Source organism: Dendropsophus ebraccatus, chromosome 11 (assembly GCF_027789765.1).
Source record: "Dendropsophus ebraccatus isolate aDenEbr1 chromosome 11, aDenEbr1.pat, whole genome shotgun sequence".
Lineage (NCBI taxonomy): Eukaryota > Metazoa > Chordata > Amphibia > Anura > Hylidae > Dendropsophus > Dendropsophus ebraccatus.
This window is the reverse complement of record NC_091464.1, coordinates 4,291,725-4,310,770: the sequence shown is the minus strand read 5'-3', so window position 1 is coordinate 4,310,770 and position 19,046 is coordinate 4,291,725. Positions and strand designations below refer to the sequence as shown.

At 45.9% G+C, this 19,046-nt stretch overlaps 1 long non-coding RNA gene across 2 annotated transcripts in view; it reads right to left on the bottom strand.

Moving 5' to 3' along the window:
- Positions 1–1,007: 1,007 nt before the first annotated feature.
- The window catches only part of LOC138767330 (uncharacterized), a 63,389-nt gene continuing 45,350 nt past the window's right edge, over positions 1,008–19,046 (bottom strand). For both annotated transcript variants that reach the window (XR_011358792.1, XR_011358793.1), the window contains exon 2: positions 1,008–1,317. This is a non-coding gene — a long non-coding RNA (uncharacterized lncRNA). The remainder of the gene's footprint in view (positions 1,318–19,046) is intronic.

Below are 19,046 nucleotides of genomic sequence, written 5' to 3'. Positions count from 1 at the left end.
ACCATGTGAGAGCTAGAGCCATGCCGGAGCAAAGACCATGTGAGAGCTAGAGCCATGCCGGAGCAAGGTCCATATGAGAGCTAGAGCCATGTGAGAGCTAGAGCCATGCCGGAGCAATAACCATGTGAGAGCTAGAGCCATGCCGGAGCAAAAACCATGTGAGAGCTAGAGCCATGCTGGAGCAAGAGCCATGTGAGAGCTAGAGCCATGCCGGAGCAAGAACCATGTGAGAGCTAGAGCCATGCCGGAGCAAGAGCCATGTGAGAGCTAGAGCCAAGCCGGAGCAAGAACCATGTGAGAGCTAGAGCCATGCCGGAGCTAGAGCCATGCCGGAGCTAGAGCCATGCCGGAGCAAGAGCCATGTGAGAGCTAGAGCCATGTGAGAGCTAGAGCCATGCTGGAGCAAGAACCATGTGAGAACTAGAGCCATGTGAGAGCTAGAGCCAAGCCGGAGCAAGAACCATGTGAGAGCTAGAGCCATGCCGGAGCTAGAGCCATGCCGGAGCTAGAGCCATGCCGGAGCAAGAGCCATGTGAGAGCTAGAGCCATGTGAGAGCTAGAGCCATGCTGGAGCAAGAACCATGTGAGAACTAGAGCCATGTGAGAGCTAGAGCCATGCCGGAGCAAGAACCATGTGAGAGCTAGAGCCATGCTGGAGCAAGAACCATGTGAGAACTAGAGCCATGTGAGAGCTAGAGCCATGCCGGAGCAAGAGCCATGTGAGAGCTAGAGCCATGTGAGAGCTAGAGCCATGCCGGAGCAAGAGCCATGTGAGAGCTAGAGCCATGTGAGAGCTAGAGCCATGCTGGAGCAAGAACCATGTGAGAGCTAGAGCCGTGTCAGAGCTAGAGCCATGCAGATCTGTAGATTTGGACCGCAGCCGCGTATGGTCCTTGCCCCATTCTGTTTTGCAGGCAAAGGATTATGGCCATGAAGTCTAGCCAGCTCACGGATCCACACTCGGCTGGTGTGTAATATTCCAATATGAAGTACGGATGATCAAGCAATTCAGTAAAAAAACTAATAACTTTATTTCAGATCCAAATGAAACTACAGATATATACAGGGTGATGCGGCACACCACGGGGGTCCACGTGACGGGTTTTCTACGCATGCGAGTTCTTCATGACTGACCAGGATTATGGCCACATGTAGGGTGGTGGTAGAATGTAAAAGCATGGCGTCATTTGCGGAGGGAAGACACTTCGGCAGCACGAGCTTCTGTCCACTACACTGGGCCCGGAATTCATCGATCTTCCACCTCTGCAGCCACATGTTACTGGAAAACACCTTGTGGGGTCACGAAGCTCACCGCACCTATAAAGGGGTATAGAGTCCAAAATGGGGTCACTTGGGGGTTTTATTTTTCTGTGTGTTTTAGGACTTTACTATTGCCTAATGGTAGGCCTGACCTGCACCTGGCGCCCCTTTCTTCCTGATCCCTGCTGTGCGCTGCCACAACGTTATCCCCATATGAGGTATTAAAATGTATAGGTTTCTGAGAGACTCTATGAGAAGATCGGCAAGCAGAACACATGGAGGTAAGTATTACACCTCTCCCTAGCCGCCTGGAGTCACACTATAAGAAACCAGAAGGTTTTAGCAAGTCCGCTCAACACAACTTATAACATGAGTGTGATGCATAATGTACCTGACCCCCCCCCCCCCCCGCACAACACTGACCGTTCAGACAATGTACAGTGTGGCTCCGGACCGACTTTACATTGTTGGCTATGGGTAATTGGGATGGGGGCACATCGGAATGTAATATCTATACACACCGGAATGTAATATATTACATTCCAGTGTATAGATATATTACATTCTGGTGTGTATAGATATTAAATTCCAGTGTGTATATATATTACATTCCGGTGTATATAGATATTACATTCCGGTGTATATAGATATTACATTCCGCTGTATAGATATTACATTCCGTTGTGTATTGATATTACATTCCGGTGTGTATCGATATTCCATTCCGGTATATAGATATTACATTCCGGTGTATAGATATTACATTCCGCTGTATATAGATATTACATTCCGGTGTGTATAGATATTACATTCCGGTGTGTATAGATATTACATTCCGCTGTATAGATATTACATTCCACTGTATATAGATATTACATTCCGGTGTATATAGATATTACATTCCGGTGTATAGATATTACATTCCGCTGTATATAGATATTACATTCCGCTGTATAGATATTACATTCCACTGTATATAGATATTACATTCCGGTGTATATAGATATTACATTCCGGTGTATAGATATTACATTCCGCTGTATATAGATATTACATTCCGGTGTATATAGATATTACATTCCGCTGTATAGATATTACAGTCCGGTGTGTATCGATATTACATTCCGGTATATAGATATATCTATACAAACCGGAATGTAATATCGATACACACCGGAATGTAATATCTATATACAGCGGAATGTAATATCTATATACAGCGGAATGTAATATCTATACACCGGAATGTAATATCTATATACAGCGGAATGTAATATCTATATACAGCGGAATGTAATATCTATACACCGGAATGTAATATCTATATACACCGGAATGTAATATCTATACAGCGGAATGTAATATCTATATACAGCGGAATGTAATATCTATATACAGCGGAATGTAATATCTATATACAGCGGAATGTAATATCTATATACAGCGGAATGTAATATCTATACACCGGAATGTAATATCTATATACACCGGAATGTAATATCTATATACAGCGGAATGTAATATCTATATACACCGGAATGTAATATCTATACACCGGAATGTAATATCTATATACACCGGAATGTAATATCTATACAGCGGAATGTAATATCTATATACACCGGAATGTAATATCTATACACCGGAATGTAATATCTATATACACCGGAATGTAATATCTATACAGCGGAATGTAATATCTATATACACCGGAATGTAATATGTACTGTATATACACCGGAATGTAATATGTATACACACTGGAATGTAATATCTATATACACCGGAATGTAATATGTACTGTATATACACCGGAATGTAATATCTATATACACCGGAATGTAATATCTATACAGCGGAATGTAATATCTATATACACCGGAATGTAATATCTATACACCGGAATGTAATATCTATACACAGCGGAATGTAATATCTATATACACCGGAATGTAATATCTATACAGCGGAATGTAATATCTATATACAGCGGAATGTAATATCTATACAGCGGAATGTAATATCTATATACACCGGAATGTAATATCTATACAGCGGAATGTAATATCTATATACACCGGAATGTAATATCTATACAGCGGAATGTAATATCTATATACAGCGGAATGTAATATCTATATACAGCGGAATGTAATATCTATATACAGCGGAATGTAATATCTATATACAGCGGAATGTAATATCTATATACAGCGGAATGTAATATCTATATACAGCGGAATGTAATATCTATACACACCGGAATGTAATATCTATTTACAGCTGAATGTAATATGTATACACACCGGAATGTAATATCTATATACACCGGAATGTAATATCTATATACACCGGAATGCAATATCTATACACACCGGAATGTAATATCTATATACACCGGAATGCAATATCTATATACAGCGGAATGTAATATCTATTGTAGGGATCTTCCCGGGGGATGGTGTGGTTGGACACAGTTCAGACAGCAAACTTGGACTTATAAAAACAACTGGGTGTTTATTAGCTGCATAAACAGTCCTCAACAGAAATGTAGCAATACCATGCTTTTCAGAACAAAACAAAAACAAAAAGGTCCTTGCCCGTCTGGGCACTTACTAACACAGGTCTCCTATCTGACTCCTCAGTAGGCAGTATCACAGGATATGAATAGGCCCCAGCGGCGGCAGTATTCGTTGCTCCCAGGAGATACAGCATACAAGCTGTTCACCCCTGGCTGAGAGCAATCCCCTGTAGCACTGTGAAGCTTTTAAGTTGTTGCAGGCTAATCAGGGCACACCTGATTGCAACAACCGAACTGGATCGGGGGGAAGGGAATGGCAGGTCCCACTACCAACCTACCCACCATTCCAGTAAATCCGGCCCGGAAAATGTAAAGAACAACTCAGCAGCATAACACTGCTGAGTAAGAGATCTTTCCCGGATTTACCATCTCACCGTAAGCAGTAGCCTGGGTGAGATGTACCTCCCCTCGCACACTTTACCAGTGACATGTCCACATATCCCCCCCCTCTTTTTCAGACCGGAGGGCTGAGCACTTTGTCCCCACAGGCAGTGCACCCTTGATAGGGCGTCCGCATTTGCCTGTAACTTTCCTGGCCTGTGTTCCACGGTAAAATTAAAGTTTTGGAGGGACAGAAACCATCTAGTCACCCTCGCATTTTTCTCTTTATTAACCTTCATCCATGTTAGGGGGGCATGGTCGGTCACTAACTTGAACTTTCTGCCTAGCAAGTAATACCTCAGGGACTCTAGGGCCCATTTCACTGCCAGACATTCTCGCTCCACAATGGCGTAGTTTTTTTCGGCCGGGGATAGCTTCCTGCTTAAGTACATCACCGGGTGCTCCTCGCCATTCACGACCTGTGAGAGAACGGCGCCTAACCCTGTATTAGAGGCGTCTGTCTGGACCAGAAACTCTTGCCTAAAGTCAGGGGTGATTAGTACAGGTTGTTGACACAAGGCAGATTTAAGGCTTTGAAAAGCCTTCTCGGCCTCTGGAGTCCATGTCACCATTGCGGACTTACCTCCCTTTGTCAGGTCAGTTAGCGGGGCTGCAACTGTGGCAAAGTTTGGCACAAACCTACGGTAATAGCCCGTAATACCCAGGAAAGCTCTGACCTGTTTCTTTGTGAGGGGTTGAGGCCAATTCTGTATTGCCTCGATTTTATTTAGCTGTGGTTTGATTAACCCCCTCCCAATAATGTAGCCCAAGTATTTGGCCTCCTCTAAGGCTAGTGCACACTTCTCTGCATTGATAGTTAACCCTGCATCACTTATGGCCTCTAACACCGCCTGGACTTTACAGAGGTGACTTTCCCAATCAGGGCTAAAAATGACCACATCATCGAGGTAGGCAGCGGAGTAATCACGATGTGGTCGCAGAATCAAGTCCATCAACCTCTGAAAAGTGGCAGGGGCTCCATGTAACCCGAATGGCATGACTACATATTGGAAGAGCCCATCAGGGGTGGAGAATGCAGTCTTCTCTCTAGCCTCAGGAGTGAGTGGGATCTGCCAGTAGCCTTTTGTGAGATCGAGGGTGGTTATGTACCTGGCATTACCCATTCTTTCAATCAACTCATCTACCCTGGGCATGGGGTAGGCATCGAACTTGGAGATCTCATTTAACTTTCTAAAATCATTACAGAACCTCCAAGTTCCATTGGGCTTTGGGATTAACACAATCGGGCTGGACCACTCGCTCTGGGACACCTCAATGACTCCTAGGTCAAGCATACGTTTTACCTCGGCTGACACCGCCTCCCTCCGTGCTTCTGGTATCCTATAGGGCTTAAGGTTTACCCTGCTTCTAGGCTCAGTTTCAATGTGATGGTGAATGAGATGCGTACGCCCTGGAAGGTCAGAAAACTTGTCTTTATTTTTCTGTAAAAACTCTTTAGTCTCCTGCTTCTGTGACACTGATAGAGTATCACCAATCTTGACCGGAGGGATTGGTTGTGACAAATTATTAATAGAGTTTGTCGCCACCAAGGATTCCCTGTCTTTCCAGGGTTTGATCAAGTTTATGTGATAAACTTGAAAAGGCTTCCTTCTACCTGGTTGGTGTACCTTGTAGTTTACCTCACTGATTTTTTCTACAATTTCATAGGGACCCTGCCACTTTGCTAAGAATTTACTTTCTACAGTGGGAACAAGAATGAGTACCCGGTCACCTGGGCTAAATGTCCTGATTCTCGCAGAACGATTGTAAATTCTGCTTTGGCTCTCTTGCGCCCTCTGGAGGTGTTCCCTTACTAGGGGCATTACAGTGGCTATACGGTCCTGCATTTGTGCTACATGCTCAATAACACTCTTGTATGGGGTGGACTCACTTTCCCATGTCTCTTTCGCTATATCCAACAAACCCCTAGGGTGACGACCATAGACCAACTCGAAGGGAGAGAACCCTGTGGACGCTTGGGGTACTTCCCTAATAGAAAACATCAGGTAAGGAAGTAAGTGATCCCAATCCCGACCATCTTTTTCCACCACTTTCTTTAACATATGTTTTAGGGTTTTATTAAACCTCTCCACTAATCCATCTGTCTGGGGATGATATACAGAGGTACGTAGGTGTGAGATTTTAAACAGTTTGCATACATCCTTCATCACCTTTGACATAAACGGGGTACCTTGGTCGGTCAAGATCTCCTTGGGGATCCCCACCCTGGAAAACATATAAAACAATTCACGCGCAATTGTTTTGGATGCAGTGTTTCTTAAGGGGACAGCCTCAGGATAGCGGGTTGCGTAGTCTAAGACTACCAAAATGTACTGGTGTCCCCTTGCCGACTTTACAATGGGACCCACTAAGTCCATTGCAATGCGGTCAAAAGGTACCTCTATAATGGGGAGCGAAACCAACGGACTGCGGAAATGCGACACTGGGGCGCTAAGCTGACATGTGGGGCACGACTCACAGTATTTTTTTATGTCAGCATAAATCGCAGGCCAATAAAACCTCTGGAGGACTCTCTCCTGCGTTTTATCTGTCCCCAAGTGGCCCCCAAGGACATGATTATGGGCCATGTCGAGTACCTGACGCCGGTACGACTTAGGCACCAGAAGCTGTTCCACAACCTCATCATTAATTTTAGTGACTCTATAGTAGAGATCGTTAGTCACAGAAAAATGTGGAAACTTTTTCTCAGCTTCTGGTTCCTGAGGTACCCCATTCATAACAGTGACCTGCTCTCTCGCATTTTTGAGAGTGGGGTCCTGCAACTGTGCAGTACCAAAATTATCCCTAGACACCTCTAAGTCTGGAACATTTTGCGCAGTGGGAGGAGCCTCTTCCTCACCAGCCAGGACCTGCAAAGGAAAAGCATCATTTTCATCCTGTACATTTTTATCATTTACCGTGGGTAATGCAATAGACTTAGGGGTCTCCTCACTCCTTTCAGGGGATTGTTGTTTTCCCCATAGAGCCCAGAACAATGGAAAATCACGCCCCAATATCACATTATGCATAAGGTTTTTAACCACACCCACTTCATATTGTACAGCGCCAAGTTCAGTCCCGACATTAGCCAGTACTATAGGGTAAACCTTTGTATCACCATGTATGCATACCACACTCATATGTCTTTTTGGCACAAAGTCCCCAGTCACCAGGCTGGCATGCACCAAGGTGACAAGGCTTCCTGAGTCCAGCAACGCCTTAACAGGGAAGTTATTGACAGTAATGTGGCAGACTTGCGGTTCAGTCTCTAGTCCAGTGACCGCAACAAAAGACGGTTCCGCAAATAGCGACTGACGCCGGCTAGCGTCACACTCCATGGGCTCAGCGGTAAGAGGGCAATGGGCAGACACATGTCCCGTCTCATGGCATCTCCAGCACTGGATAGGGCCTGGTCTCCTTGGCAAGGAGTCCTTTTTAGGGCCACTTAGCCACCTGGGACCATCACCAGTCTTTTGCCCTTGAGACACCTCCTGAGCGCTCTTCCCTCTATCAGCACCCCTCCACACTCCCCCAATAGATGGAAGTCTCTTACCAGATGATGGCACAGATCTGGCACTCCGTGGAGGTGAAGGTGCTGCAGGAACATCACGGAGGTAGTCCTCGGTCGCCTGGAACCTCTCCACAAGGCTGACGAGTTCGTCGGCACTCCTAGGGTCACCTTGTCCTACCCAGCGTTGTAGATCAGCAGGAAGTGCACGGAGGTAGCGATCCATCACAACCCTCTCTAGGATCTGGGCAGGAGTAGAGGTGTCTGGCTCCAACCACTTTCTTGCCAAATGGATCAGGTCGTACATCTGGGACCTCGCTGACTTGTCCAGACTGTAGCTCCAGTTGCGGACCCTCCGGGCACGGACAGCAGCAGTAACTCCTAGTCGGGCGAGTATCTCTGCTTTTAGCCGAGGATAGTCTTTGACCTCTTGCTCACTGAGGTCATAATAGGCCTTTTGAGGTTCGCCTGTTAAATAAGGCGCAATCACTTCTGCCCACTCAGTGGAGGGTAACTTCTCTCTCTCCGCCACCCGCTCAAAGACAGTTAAGTAGGCCTCAATATCATCATCAGCAGTCATCTTTTGCAGCGCACGCTGCACGGCTCTTTTCACAGACAAAGTCTCTGGCGCGGTTGCTGCCACCAGCTGGGGATTAGCACCTGCAGACGCTTCCTGCTTTGCTATCAGGTGCTCAATAAGTCTCTGTTGTGCAGCCATTGTCTGTTCATGGCGCAGGTTAGCGTCTGTTAGAGCCTGTTGTTGCTGCAAACTCACTTGCATTAACTGCTTCATCATCTCCTCCATGTTGCTTGGCTGTTTTTGGAGTGAAGCAGCAGCCTTCACCCAGGACATAAGCAGTTGTAGCCAAGTTGATGCACACCGTTGCCCCTAGCAACCGTTTTGCCCGCTCCGCAGCACCAATTGTAGGGATCTTCCCGGGGGATGGTGTGGTTGGACACAGTTCAGACAGCAAACTTGGACTTATAAAAACAACTGGGTGTTTATTAGCTGCATAAACAGTCCTCAACAGAAATGTAGCAATACCATGCTTTTCAGAACAAAACAAAAACAAAAAGGTCCTTGCCCGTCTGGGCACTTACTAACACAGGTCTCCTATCTGACTCCTCAGTAGGCAGTATCACAGGATATGAATAGGCCCCAGCGGCGGCAGTATTCGTTGCTCCCAGGAGATACAGCATACAAGCTGTTCACCCCTGGCTGAGAGCAATCCCCTGTAGCACTGTGAAGCTTTTAAGTTGTTGCAGGCTAATCAGGGCACACCTGATTGCAACAACCGAACTGGATCGGGGGGAAGGGAATGGCAGGTCCCACTACCAACCTACCCACCATTCCAGTAAATCCGGCCCGGAAAATGTAAAGAACAACTCAGCAGCATAACACTGCTGAGTAAGAGATCTTTCCCGGATTTACCATCTCACCGTAAGCAGTAGCCTGGGTGAGATGTACCTCCCCTCGCACACTTTACCAGTGACATGTCCACACTATATACAGCGGAATGTAATATGTATACACACTGGAATGTAATATCTATACAGCGGAATGTAATATCTATATACACCGGAATGTAATATGTATATACAGCGGAATGCAATATCTATACACACCGGAATGTAATATCTATATACACCGGAATGCAATATCTATATACACCGGAATGTAATATCTATATACACCGGAATGTAATATCTATATACAGCGGAATGTAATATGTATACACACTGGAATGTAATATCTATACACCGGAATGTAATATCTATACAGCGGAATGAAATATCTATATACAGCGGAATGTAATATCTATATACAGCGGAATGTAATATCTATACACACCGGAATGTAATATCTATATACACCGCAATGTAATATGTACTGTATATACACCGGAATGTAATATCTATATACACCGGAATGTAATATCTATATACACCGGAATGTAATATGTACTGTATATACACCGGAATGTAATATCTATATACACTGGAATGTAATATCTATATACACTGGAATGTAATATCTATATACAGCGGAATGTAATATCTATATACACCGGAATGTAATATCTATATACAGCGGAATGTAATATCTATATACAGCGGAATGTAATATCTATATACAGCGGAATGTAATAAGATATACAGCGGAATGTAATATCTATACACCGGAATGTAATATCTATATACAGCGGAATGTAATATCTATATACAGCGGAATGTAATATCTATATACACCGGAATGTAATATCTATATACACCGGAATGTAATATCTATACACCGGAATGTAATATCTATACAGCGGAATGAAATATCTATATACAGCGGAATGTAATATCTATATACACCCGAATGTAATATCTATATACAGCGGAATGTAATATCTATACACACCGGAATGTAATATCTATATACACCGGAATGTAATATGTATACACACTGGAATGTAATATCTATATACACCGGAATGTAATATGTACTGTATATACACCGGAATGTAATATCTATATACACCGGAATGTAATATCTATACACACCGGAATGTAATATCTATATACACCGGAATGTAATATCTATATACACCGGAATGTAATATGTACTGTATATACACTGGAATGTAATATCTATACAGCGGAATGTGCCCGTATCCCAATTCTAAAGAAATGAAGTTTATCCTGCAGTACCGGCCGGGATAAGCTTCACTGACACCGGATGTTCTGTGACATGGCCGGGTCACACAACGGCCAGTGTCATACTGTGTGTGAACCCAGCCCTAAGCTGCACACGCCATAGAGCAGACACTGGTGTTTTTTCCGTCCTGACCCTAAGAGGATGGAAGTTTGTTGAGCCGACTGATCTTTCTTTCTTGAATGGACGTGAACGAGTGACCGTTCCTGCCTCCACTTATAGTGATGGAGGAAGAATGGAGAGACTTGTGAGGACTGAGTGTGAGCTGACAGCAGTGCGTGGGTGACTGTCACAGCTGCACCTACAATACAACGCAGAGCTGCAAATTACCACTTCTCATCTTCACTTTCCTGCTTAGAAAATACTAAATAATGTTTCATTTTACAGATGAATTCGGTGACTTTTACTGTGTGTGTAATGTCCTGCTCACTATACACGACCATTAGTGCCAGCGTCACAGACCATAGGGAATTACAAGCTATCATTGTCTCTCTCTCTCTAAGCTCTATCATTGTCTCTCTCTCTCTAAGCTCTATCATTGCCTCTCTCTAGGCTCTATCGTTGCCTCTCTAGGCTCTATCGTTGCCTCTCTCTCTCTAGGCTCTATCGTTGCCTCTCTCTCTCTCTAGGCTCTATCGTTGCCTCTCTCTCTCTCTCTAGGCTCTATCGTTGCCTCTCTCTCTCTAGGCTCTATCGTTGCCTCTCTCTCTCTAGGCTCTATCGTTGCCTCTCTCTCTCGGCTCTATCGTTGCCTCTCTCTAGGCTCTATCGTTGCCTCTCTCTAGGCTCTATCGTTGCCTCTCTCTAGGCTCTATCGTTGCCTCTCTAGGCTCTATCGTTGCCTCTCTCTCTAGGCTCTATCGTTGCCTCTCTCTCTCTAGGCTCTATCGTTGCCTCTCTCTCTCTAGGCTCTATCGTTGCCTTTCTCTCTCTTTCTCTCTCTCTCTAGGCTCTATCGTTGCCTTTCTCTCTCTTTCTCTCTCTCTCTCTAGGCTCTATCGTTGCCTTTCTCTCTCTCTCTCTCTAGGCTCTATCGTTGCCTTTCACTCTCTCTCTCTAGGCTCTATCGTTGCCTTTCTCTCTCTCTCTCTAGGCTCTATCGTTGCCTTTCTCTCTCTCTCTCTCTAGGCTCTATCGTTGCCTTTCTCTCTCTTTCTCTCTCTCTCTCTAGGCTCTATTGTTGCCTTTCTCTCTCTCTCTCTAGGCTCTATCGTTGCCTTTCTCTCTCTAGGCTCTATCGTTGCCTTTCTCTCTCTCTCTCTCTCTAGGCTCTATCGTTGCCTTTCTCTCTCTCTCTCTCTCTCTAGGCTCTATCGTTGCCTCTCTCTCTCTCTCTCTCTAGGCTCTATCATTGCCCCTCTCTCTAGGCTCTATCATTGCCTCTCTAGGCTCTATCGTTGCCCCTCTCTCTCTAGGCTCTATCGTTGCCCCTCTCTCTAGGCTCTATCGTTGCCTCTCTCTCTCGGCTCTATCGTTGCCTCTCTTTCTCTCGGCTCTATCGTTGCCTCTCTCTCTCGGCTCTATCGTTGCCTCTCTTTCTCTCGGCTCTATCGTTGCCTCTCTCTCGGCTCTATCGTTGCCTCTCTCGGCTCTATCGTTGCCTCTCTCTCGGCTCTATCGTTGCCTCTCTCTCGGCTCTATCGTTGCCTCTCTCTAGGCTCTATCGTTGCCTCTCTCTAGGCTCTATCGTTGCCTCTCTAGGCTCTATAGTTGCCTCTCTCTCTCTCTCTAGGCTCTATCATTGCCTTTCTCTCTCTTTCTCTAGGCTCTATCGTTGCCTTTCTCTCTCTCTCTCTCTAGGCTCTATCGTTGCCTTTCACTCTCTCTCTCTAGGCTCTATCGTTGCCTTTCTCTCTCTCTCTCTCTCTAGGCTCTATCGTTGCCTTTCTCTCTCTCTCTCTCTCTAGGCTCTATCGTTGCCTTTCTCTCTCTCTCTCTCTCTCTAGGCTCTATCGTTGCCTTTCTCTCTCTCTCTCTCTCTAGGCTCTATCGTTGCCTTTCTCTCTCTCTCTCTAGGCTCTATCGTTGCCTTTCTCTCTCTCTCTCTCTAGGCTCTATCGTTGCCTTTCTCTCTCTTTCTCTCTCTAGGCTCTATCGTTGTCTTTCTCTCTCTCTCTCTAGGCTCTATCGTTGCCTTTCTCTCTCTTTCTCTCTCTCTCTCTAGGCTCTATCGTTGCCTTTCTCTCTCTCTAGGCTCTATCGTTGCCTTTCTCTCTCTCTAGGCTCTATCGTTGCCTTTCTCTCTCTTTCTCTCTCTCTAGGCTCTATCGTTGTCTTTCTCTCTCTCTCTAGGCTCTATCGTTGCCTTTCTCTCTCTTTCTCTCTCTCTCTCTAGGCTCTATCGTTGTCTTTCTCTCTCTCTCTCTAGGCTCTATCGTTGCCTTTCTCTCTCTCTCTAGGCTCTATCGTTGCCTTTCTCTCTCTTTCTCTCTAGGCTCTATCGTTGCCTTTCTCTCTCTCTCTCTAGGCTCTATCGTTGCCTTTCTCTTTCTCTCTCTCGGCTCTATCGTTGCCTTTCTCTCTCTCTCTCTAAGCTCTATCGTTGCCTTTCTCTCTCACTCTCTAGGCTCTATCGTTGCCTTTCTCTCTCTTTCTCTCTCTAGGCTCTATCGTTGCCTTTCTCTCTCTCTCTAGGCTCTATCGTTGCCTTTCTCTCTCTTTCTCTCTCTCTCTCTCTAGGCTCTATCGTTGCCTTTCTCTCTCTTTCTCTCTCTCTCTAGGCTCTTTCTCTCTCTTTCTAGGCTCTATCGTTGTCTTTCTCTCTCTCTCTCTCTAGGCTCTATCGTCTTTCTCTCTCTCTAGGCTGTATCGTCTTTCTCTCTCTCTCTCTAGGCTCTATCGTTGTCTTTCTCTCTCTTTCTCTAGGCTCTATCGTTGCCTTTCTCTCTCTCTCTCTAGGCTCTATCGTTGCCTTTCTCTCTCTCTCTAGGCTCTATCGTTGCCTTTCTCTCTCTCTAGGCTCTATCGTTGCCTTTCTCTCTCTTTCTCTCTCTCTCTCTAGGCTCTATCGTTGCCTTTCTCTCTCTTTCTCTCTCTAGGCTCTATCGTTGTCTTTCTCTCTCTCTCTAGGCTCTATTGTTGCCTTTCTCTCTCTTTCTCTCTCTAGGCTCTATCGTTGTCTTTCTCTCTCTCTCTCTCTAGGCTCTATCGTTGCCTTTCTCTCTCTCTCTCTAGGCTCTATCGTTGCCTTTCTCTCTCTCTCTCTCTCTAGGCTCTATCGTTGCCTTTCTCTCTCACTCTCTAGGCTCTATCGTTGTCTTTCTCTCTCTCTTTAGGCTCTATCGTTGCCTTTCTCTCTCTTTCTCTCTCTCTAGGCTCTATTGTTGCCTTTCTCTCTCTTTCTCTCTCTCTAGGCTCTATTGTTGCCTTTCTCTCTCTCTCTCTCTCTCTAGGCTCTATCGTTGCCTTTCTCTCTCTCTCTCTCGGCTCTATCGTTGCCTTTCTCTCTCTCTCTCTCTAGGCTCTATCGTTGCCTTTCTCTCTCTCTCTCTAGGCTCTATTGTTGCCTTTCTCTCTCTCTCTCTCTAGGCTCTATCGTTGCCTTTCTCTCTCTCTCTCTCTAGGCTCTATCGTTGCCTTTCTCTCTCTCTCTCTCTCTCTCTAGGCTCTATCGTTGCCTTTCTCTCTCTCTCTCTCTCTAGGCTCTATCGTTGCCTTTCTCTCTCTCTCTCTAGGCTCTATCGTTGCCTTTCTCTCTCTCTCTCGGCTCTATCGTTGCCTTTCTCTCTCTCTCTAGGCTCTATCGTTGCCTTTCTCTCTCTCTCTCTAGGCTCTATCGTTGCCTTTCTCTCTCTCTCTCTAGGCTCTATCGTTGCCTTTCTCTCTCTCTCTCTCGGCTCTATCGTTGCCTTTCTCTCTATCTCTCTCTCTCTCTAGGCTCTCTCTCTCTCTCTAGGCTCTATCGTTGCCTTTCTCTCTCTTTCTCTCTCTAGGCTCTCTCTCTCTCTCTCTCTAGGCTCTATCGTTGCCTTTCTCTCTCTCTCGGCTCTATCGTTGCCTTTCTCTCTCTCTCGGCTCTATCGTTGCCTTTCTCTCTCTCTCTCTAGGCTCTATCGTTGCCTTTCTCTCTCTCTCTCTCTAGGCTTTATCGTTGCCTTTCTCTCTATCTCTCTAGGCTCTCTCTCTCTCTCTAGGCTCTATCGTTGCCTTTCTCTCTCTCTCGGCTCTATCGTTGCCTTTCTCTCTCTCTCGGCTCTATCGTTGCCTTTCTCTCTCTCTCTCTAGGCTCTATCGTTGCCTTTCTCTCTCTCTCTCTAGGCTCTATCGTTGCCTTTCTCTCTCTCTCTCTAGGCTCTATCGTTGCCTTTCTCTCTCTCTCTCTCTAGGCTCTATCGTTGCCTTTCTCTCTCTCTCTCTCTCTAGGCTCTATCGTTGCCTTTCTCTCTAGGCTCTCTCTCTCTCTCTAGGCTCTCTCTCTCTCTCTCTAGGCTCTATCGTTGCCTTTCTCTCTTTCTCTCTCTAGGCTCTCTCTCTCTAGGCTCTATCGTTGCCTTTCTCTCTCTTTCTCTCTCTCTCTAGGCTCTATCGTTGCCTTTCTCTCTCTCTCTCTCTCTCTCTAGGCTCTATCGTTGCCTTTCTCTCTCTTTCTCTCTCTCTCTCTAGGCTCTATCGTTGCCTTTCTCTCTCTCTCTCTAGGGCTCTATCGTTGCTCTTTCTCTCTCTCGCTCTCTAGGCTCTATCGTTGCCTTTCTCTCTCTTCTCTCTCTCTCATAGGGCTCTATCGTTGCCTTTCTCTCTCTCTCTCTCTCTAGGCTCTATCGTTTGCCTTTCTCTCTCTCTCTCTCTCTAGGCTTCTATCGTTGCCTTTCTATCTCTCGTCCTCTCTCTAGGCTCTATCGTTGCCTTTCTCTCTCTCTCTCTCCTCTAGGGCTCTATCGTTGCCTTTCTCTCTCTTCTCTCTCTCTCTCTAGGCTCTATCGTTGCCTTTCTCTATCTAGGCTATCGTTGCCTGTCTCTCTCTCTCTAGGCTCTATCGTTGCACTTTCTCTCTCTCTCTCTCCTCTTCTTAGGCTCTATCGTTTGCCTTTCTTCCTCTCTCTTTCTTCTCTAGGTGCTCTATCGTTGCTCTTTCTCTCTCTCTCTAGGCTCTATCTTTGTCCTTTCTCTCTCTCTCTCTCCCTAGGCTCCTATCCGTTGGTCCTTTCTCTCTCTTTCTCTCTAGGCTTCTAATCGTTGTCCTTTCTCTCTCTCTCTCTAGGCTCTATCGTTGCCTTCTCTACTCTTTCTCTCTCTCTAGGCTCTATCGTTGTCCTTTCTCTCTCTCTCTCTCTAGGCTCTATCGTTCATGTCTCTCTCTCTCTCTCTCTAAGGGCTCTATCGTCTCGCCTATATCTCTCTCTCTAGGCTCTACGTGCTCCTCTCTCTCTAGGCTCTATCGTTGCCTTTCTCTCTCTTTCTCTCTCTCTCTAGGCTCTATCGTTGCCTTTCTCTCTCTCTCTCTCTCTCTCTAGGCTCTATCGTTGCCTTTCTCTCTCTTTCTCTCTCTCTCTCTAGGCTCTATCGTTGCCTTTCTCTCTCTTTCTCTCTCTAGGCTCTATCGTTGTCTTTCTCTCTCTCTCTAGGCTCTATCGTTGCCTTTCTCTCTCTTTCTCTCTCTCTCTCTCTAGGCTCTATCGTTGCCTTTCTCTCTCTTTCTCTAGGCTCTATCGTTGCCTTTCTCTCTCTCTCTCTCTAGGCTCTATCGTTGCCTTTCACTCTCTCTCTCTAGGCTCTATCGTTGCCTTTCTCTCTCTCTTTCTCTAGGCTCTATCGTTGCCTTTCTCTCTCTCTCTCTCTCTAGGCTCTATCGTTGCCTTTCTCTCTCTCTCTCTCTCTCTAGGCTCTATCGTTGCCTTTCTCTCTCTCTCTCTCTCTAGGCTCTATCGTTGCCTTTCTCTCTCTCTCTCTAGGCTCTATCGTTGCCTTTCTCTCTCTCTCTCTCTAGGCTCTATCGTTGCCTTTCTCTCTCTTTCTCTCTCTAGGCTCTATCGTTGTCTTTCTCTCTCTCTCTCTAGGCTCTATCGTTGCCTTTCTCTCTCTTTCTCTCTCTCTCTCTAGGCTCTATCGTTGCCTTTCTCTCTCTCTCTCTAGGCTCTATCGTTGCCTTTCTCTCTCTCTAGGCTCTATCGTTGCCTTTCTCTCTCTTTCTCTCTCTCTCTAGGCTCTATCGTTGCCTTTCTCTCTCTTTCTCTCACTCTCTCTAGGCTCTATCGTTGCCTTCTCTCTCTTCTCTCTCTAGGCTCTATCGTTGTCTTTCTCTCTCTCTCTAGGCTCTATCGTTGCCTTCTCTCTCTTTCTCTCTCTAGGCTCTATCGTTGTCTTTCTCTCTCTCTCTAGGCTCTATCGTTGCCTTTCTCTCTCACTCTCTAGGCTCTATCGTTGCCTTTCTCTCTCTCTCTCTAAGCTCTATCGTTGCCTTTCTCTCTCACTCTCTAGGCTCTATCGTTGCCTTTCTCTCTCTTTCTCTCTCTAGGCTCTATCGTTGCCTTTCTCTCTCTCTCTAGGCTCTATCGTTGCCTTTCTCTCTCTTTCTCTCTCTCTCTCTCTAGGCTCTATCGTTGCCTTTCTCTCTCTTTCTCTCTCTCTCTAGGCTCTTTCTCTCTCTTTCTAGGCTCTATCGTTGTCTTTCTCTCTCTCTCTCTCTCTAGGCTCTATCGTCTTTCTCTCTCTCTAGGCTGTATCGTCTTTCTCTCTCTCTCTCTAGGCTCTATCGTTGTCTTTCTCTCTCTTTCTCTAGGCTCTATCGTTGCCTTTCTCTCTCTCTCTCTAGGCTCTATCGTTGCCTTTCTCTCTCTCTCTCTCTAGGCTCTATCGTTGCCTTTCTCTCTCTCTCTCTAGGCTCTATCGTTGCCTTTCTCTCTCTTTCTCTCTCTCTCTCTAGGCTCTATCGTTGCCTTTCTCTCTCTTTCTCTCTCTAGGCTCTATCGTTGTCTTTCTCTCTCTCTCTAGGCTCTATCGTTGCCTTTCTCTCTCTTTCTCTCTCTAGGCTCTATCGTTGCCTTTCACTCTCTCTCTCTAGGCTCTATCGTTGCCTTTCTCTCTCTCTCTCTCTAGGCTCTATCGTTGCCTTTCTCTCTCTCTCTCTCTCTAGGCTCTATCGTTGCCTTTCTCTCTCTCTCTAGGCTCTATCGTTGCCTTTCTCTCTCTCTCTCTCTCTAGGCTCTATCGTTGCCTTTCTCTCTCTCTCTCTCTCTAGGCTCTATCGTTGCCTTTCTCTCTCTCTCTCTCTCTAGGCTCTATCGTTGCCTTTCTCTCTCTCTCTCTCTCTAGGCTCTATCGTTGCCTTTCTCTCTCTTTCTCTCTCTAGGCTCTATCGTTGCCTTTCTCTCTCTCTCTCTCTAGGCTCTATCGTTGCCTTTCTCTCTCTTTCTCTCTCTAGGCTCTATCGTTGTCTTTCTCTCTCTCTCTAGGCTCTATCGTTGCCTTTCTCTCTCTCTCTAGGCTCTATCGTTGCCTTTCTCTCTCTTTCTCTCTAGGCTCTATCGTTGCCTTTCTCTCTCTCTCTCTCTAGGCTCTATCGTTGCCTTTCTCTCTCTCTCTCTCTCTAGGCTCTATCGTTGCCTTTCTCTCTCTCTCTCTCTCTAGGCTCTATCGTTGCCTTTCTCTCTCTCTCTCTCTCTAGGCTCTATCGTTGCCTTTCTCTCTCTCTCTCTCTCTAGGCTCTATCGTTGCCTTTCTCTCTCTCTCTCTCTCTAGGCTCTATCGTTGCCTTTCTCTCTCTCTCTCTCTCTAGGCTCTATCGTTGCCTTTCTCTCTCTTTCTCTCTCTAGGCTCTATCGTTGCCTTTCTCTCTCTCTCTCTCTAGGCTCTATCGTTGCCTTTCTCTCTCTTTCTCTCTCTAGGCTCTATCGTTGTCTTTCTCTCTCTCTCTAGGCTCTATCGTTGCCTTTCTCTCTCTCTCTAGGCTCTATCGTTGCCTTTCTCTCTCTTTCTCTCTAGGCTCTATCGTTGCCTTTCTCTCTCTCTCTCTAGGCTCTATCGTTGCCTTTCTCTTTCTCTCTCTCGGCTCTATCGTTGCCTTTCTCTCTCTTTCTCTCTCTAGGCTCTATCGTTGCCTTTCTCTCTCTCTCTAGGCTCTATCGTTGCCTTTCTCTCTCTTTCTCTCTCTCTCTCTAGGCTCTATCGTTGCCTTTCTCTCTCTTTCTCTCTCTCTCTAGGCTCTTTCTCTCTCTTTCTAGGCTCTATCGTTGTCTTTCTCTCTCTCTCTCTAGGCTCTATCGTCTTTCTCTCTCTCTAGGCTGTATCGTCTTTCTCTCTCTCTCTCTAGGCTCTATCGTTGTCTTTCTCTCTCTTTCTCTAGGCTCTATCGTTGCCTTTCTCTCTCTCTCTCTAGGCTCTATCGTTGCCTTTCTCTCTCTCTCTCTCTAGGCTCTATCGTTGCCTTTCTCTCTCTCTCTCTAGGCTCTATCGTTGCCTTTCTCTCTCTTTCTCTCTCTCTCTCTAGGCTCTATCGTTGCCTTTCTCTCTCTTTCTCTCTCTAGGCTCTATCGTTGTCTTTCTCTCTCTCTCTAGGCTCTATCGTTGCCTTTCTCTCTCTTTCTCTCTCTAGGCTCTATCGTTGCCTTTCTCTCTCTCTCTCTAGGCTCTATCGTTGCCTTTCTCTCTCTCTCTCTCTAGGCTCTATCGTTGCCTTTCTC